Consider the following 4921-nt stretch of genomic DNA (forward strand, 5'->3'; position numbering starts at 1 on the left):
ATAGGTCAATTACCTGCTCCCGGTTTGCAAGAGAGGATGGGTAACTGAATTACTGACTTTTATTTTGAGGAGGCAGGACTTAAGGGATGAGAAATTCGCCATACAAGAAAGGTTGTTTAAAGGTACTGAATACTTAACTAGTTGATTATTAATAAACTATGGGAAATTTGATACAGTGGAGTGACTGGAGGATTAATTTAGGTTTGAGTAGTCAGAGAAGATTTCTCTAAGTTCATGATACTTAAGCTGAGACATATATGACAAGGAGAAATCCATGTAAAGATACGGGTGAAGAGGAACAATACAGTCAGGATGGCTAAAGGTGACCTCAAGAAACCAAAGGGCAAGATGTCTGCTTATGCCTTCTTTGTGCAGACGTGCAGAGAAGAACATAAGAAGAAAAACCCAGAGGTCCCTGTCAATTTTGCAGAAGTTTCCAAGAAGTGCTCTGAGAGGTGGAAGATGATGTCTGGGAAAGAGAAATCTAGATTTGATGAAATGGCAAAGGCGGATGAAGTGCGCTATGATCGGGAAATGAAGGATTATGGACCAGCTAAGGGAGGCAAGAAGAAGAAGGATCCTAATGCTCCCAAAAGGCCACCGTCTGGATTCTTCTTGTTCTGTTCAGAATTCCGCCCCAAGATCAAATTCACAAACCCCGGCATCTCTATTGGAGACGTGGCAAAAAAGCTGGGTGAGATGTGGAAGAATTTAAATGACAGTGAAAAGCAGCCTTATATCACTAAGGCAGCAAAGCTGAAGAACTATGAGAAGGATGTTGCTGACTGTAAGTCAAAAGGAAAGTTTGATGGTGCAAAGGGTCCTGCTAAAGTTGCCTGGAAAAAGGTGGAAGAGGAAGATGAAGAAGAGGAGGAGGAAGAAGAAGAGGAGGAGGAGGAGGATGAATAAAGAAACTGTTTATCTGTCTCCTTGTGAATACTTAGAGTAGGGGAGCGCGGTAATTGACACATCTCATATTTAAGAAGTGTCTGTTGCCCTCACTAGGTTTAATTACAAAATTTGATCACTATCATATTGTAGTCTCTCAGAGTGCTCTAGAAATTGTCATTGGTTTACATGAAGTGGCCATGGGTGTCTGGAGCACCCTGAAACTGTTGTACATATTTCCAAACATTTTTAAAATGAAAAGACCCTCTTCTTGTTCTCCTCACTCTGTGCGCTTTGCTGTTGGTGTGACAAGGCATTTAAAGATGTTTCTGGCTTTTTTTTTTTTTAAGTTTGTAAGGTGGTGTTAACTATGGTTATTGGCTAGAAATCCTGAGTTTTCAACTGTATATATCTATAGTTTGTAAAAAGAACAAAACAATCGAGACAAACTCTTGATGCTCCTTGCTTGGCGTTGAGGCTGTGGGGAAGATGCCTTTTGGAGAGGCTGTAGCTCAGGGTGTGCACTGTGAGGCTGAACCTGTTGACTCTGCAGGGGGCATCCATTTAGCTTCAGGTTGTCTTGTTTCTGTATATAGTGACATAGCATTCTGCTGCCATCTTAGCTGTGGACAAAGTGGGGTCAGCTGGCATGATAATTTTTTTGTTTTTTAAGTGCGGTACTTTTAAAACTGTTTTTAAACAAACTGTAGAACTCTTCATTGTCAGCAAAGAGCCACTGCATCAATGAAAGTTCAAGAACCTCCTGTACTTAAACATGATTTGCAACGTTCTGTTATTTTTTTTTGTATGTTTAGAATGCTGAAATGTTTTTGAAGTTAAATAAACAGTATTACATTAAAAAAAAAAAGATATGGGTGGAGAGTATTTCAGTAGAGGGAACAAACGAAAGCCCCTGGTTTGAGATTGGGGTGGGGGTTTAGGGCATGGATATTATATGGTCTTATACTTACAACAGGAAAGAGTAGCAGGATGGCTAATGTGGTGGGAGTGTGGGAGTGAGAGGGAGTATAGTATGAGATAACACTGGGGAGAAGGTTCTGTTTTAACATAAGTTTGAGGACACTCCGCTTATTTCCTTTCCTACTCTGAGAATGGCTTGTTGAAAGTAGGGATGAAATTATAGGTATATGGATAAGAAAGGCATTCCTGTGTTATTAAACCCCATGAACTATTGGATACCATGCAGGGACTAAAATTATTTGTGTATTTGTTTAGGAGGAGAATAGCATGAGGGATCTAGCAAAGATAAATACTAGAAAGACTGTTTCTAGTGAGTAGAGGGATGAAGCCTGTTTTTATTCTAGTGTCCAAATCTGGTGGGCCTTGAAAAGAATTGCTTCTTCATTCTTCTTACCTTGGTATCCAGAAACAGTGTATTATGGTTGCAGTTACTTGTATTGTGCTAGCTTTTAGGACTGCTTCAAAATACCAAAAGGCTCTAAACCCAAATGTACACTGATAGATCTTTCCTATTAAAGAGTAGCATTATATAGTAAAGTGATAGAAAACTGTATTTCAGGCCGGCCGTGGTGGTTCATGCCTGTAATCCCGGCACTTTGGGAAGCCAAGGCGGGTGGATCACCTGAGGTCAGGAGTTGGAGACCCGCCTGACCAACATGGAGAAATGCCATCTCTACTAAAAATACAAAAAAAAATTAGCTGGGCATGGTGGCATGCGCCTGTAATCCCAGCTACTCAGGGGGCTGAGGCAGGAGAACTACTTGAACCTAGGAGGCAGAGGCTGCCATGAGCCGAGATTGCGTCACTGCACTCCAGCCTAGGTGACAGAGCAAGACTCTGCCTCAAAAGAGAAAAAAAGAAAACTGCTTTTTTATATTCATTTTAAAAAAGAAATCAGTCCCACAAACACATGAGATAAATTTGCTTTTGGAATGTTAGAACAGTAACCACTCTGATTAAAGTGGTTTCTGCTTCTTGCTCACTCTTTTTCATTTGCGAAACTCAGCTTCTCACACTAGAACAGATAGATTAATACTTCCATACTGTGGAGTGGTATTTGGACTTTAGATGCACTAACAGAACTGTAGGTGGTAGCACTCAGAGTTCCTCAACCTTGGCATGACTGACACTTTGTTTCAGGTAATTCTTTGTGGTTGAGAGGCTCTCTTGTGCATGGTGAAATGTTTAGTAGCACCCCTGGCCTCTACTCACTAGGTGCCAGTAGCGCTTTCCTCCCTAGCTGATAGCCAGAAATGTCTTTAGACTTTACCAAAATCACCTGTGCTTAAGAACCATTGCTGTCTCTCTCTTCAGCATTCTTTTTTTTTTTTCCGAGACAGTGTCTGGCTGTGTCATCCAGGCTAGAGTGCAGTGGCGTGATCTTGGCTCACCGTTAACCTCTGCCTCTGGAGTTCAAACGATTCTCCTGCCTCAGCCTCCCTAGTAGCTGGGACTACAGGTGTTCACAACCACACCCGGCTAATTTTTTGTATTTTGAGTAGAGATGGGGTTTCACCATGTTGGCCAGGCTGGTATCGAACTCCTGACCTAAAGTAATCCACTTGCCTTGACCTCCCAAAGTGCTGGGATTACAGGGATGAGCCACCATGCCCAGCCTTTAGCATTCTTTTAAAATTTGTTCTCATATTGGTCCTTTTTTTTTGTTTTGTTTTTTTGAGACGGAGTCTCACTCTGTCACCTAGGCTAGAGTGCAGCACCTATCCACCTCCCGGGTTCAAGTGATTCTCCTGCCTCAGCCTCCTGGGTAGCTGGGATTACAGGCATATGCCACCATGCCCAGCTAATTTTTATATTTTTAGTAGATACGGGGTTTCACCATGTTGCCCAGGCTGGTCTCGAACTCCTGACTTCAGGTGATGTGCCTGCCTTGGCCTCCCAAAGTGCTGGGATTACAGGTGTGAGCCACCACGCCTGGCTTATTGGTCATTTTAAATAATATCTGATGACCACACCCTGTAGATGTTTTGCTGAGAATGCATACATGTGAACAGTCTATGAATATGACCTCTTTATCCTAAATAGGCAGAAAGCTTTAACATAGTTTTAAAATGAGAAGACAAAAATCCCCTTTCCCATGTGTATATCATTTGGATCTTTCTAATACTTCTTTTGTAAGATCAGATAAGATTAAGTATGCAGCAATGCACTGTGAGCCATGCAGTGGTTGATTCTGCAACAACTTTTCCCCATTGTGCAGCAGCAGTATGGTTTCTGAAGGTTTCAGGTGTGAGTTCTGATTAGCCTAAGCCAGTCAGTTTTTTAAAAATTATTATTATTTTTAGAGAGATGGAGTTTCGCCATGTTGTCCGGGCTAGTCTCAAACTCCTAGGCTCAAGGGATCCACCTGCCTTGGCCTCCCAAAGTGTTGGGATTACAGGCGTGAGCCATCACACCTGGCCCCAGTTAACTTTTTTAAAAAAAATTCTTCTTAGTAGGGATGTGGTCTCACTATATTGCCCAGGCTGGTTTTAAATTGGTCTCAAGTGATCCTCAGCCTCCCAAAGCACTGGATTATAGGTGTGAGCCACAACACCTGGCTGCCTCATTCTTTTTAAGTGGCCAGGAAAAAAAAAAAAAAAAAGATTGTAGAGATCAAGCCTGTGAGAAAATAGAAACTAACTCCACTTGTTCAGATTTAGATCCTTTTATTGTAGATATCTTGTCACTGAGTGCCCAAGGAATGGATATTGGAAAGCTGTAGCTGTCCTTAACTTCAGTGTCAAAGAGTAGGAATCTCCTTTTTTAAAGCAATGGCTTTATTGCAATCCAGTTCACATAGCATAACATTCACCCTTTTAAAGTATACAATTCAGGCCGGGCGCAGTGGCTCAAGCCTGTAATCCCAGCCCTTTGGGAGGCTGAGACGGGTGGATCACGAGGTCAGGAGATTGAGACCATCCTGGCTAACACGGTGAAACCCCGTCTCTACTAAAAAATACAAAAACCTAGCCGGGCGAGGTGGCGGGCGCCTGTAGTCCCAGCTACTCGGGAGGCTGAGGCAGGAGAATGGCGTAAACCCGGGAGGCAGAGC

General features: G+C 42.5%; 1 pseudogene; it reads left to right on the forward strand.

The window, feature by feature from the left end:
- Positions 1-312: 312 nt before the first annotated feature.
- Positions 313-909, forward strand: LOC105501794 (annotated as a pseudogene).
- The last annotated feature ends 4012 nt before the right edge of the window (positions 910-4921 follow it).

Source organism: Colobus angolensis, unplaced genomic scaffold, assembly GCF_000951035.1.
Source record: "Colobus angolensis palliatus isolate OR3802 unplaced genomic scaffold, Cang.pa_1.0 Scaffold12, whole genome shotgun sequence".
In the NCBI taxonomy this organism is placed as follows: Eukaryota; Metazoa; Chordata; class Mammalia; order Primates; family Cercopithecidae; genus Colobus; species Colobus angolensis.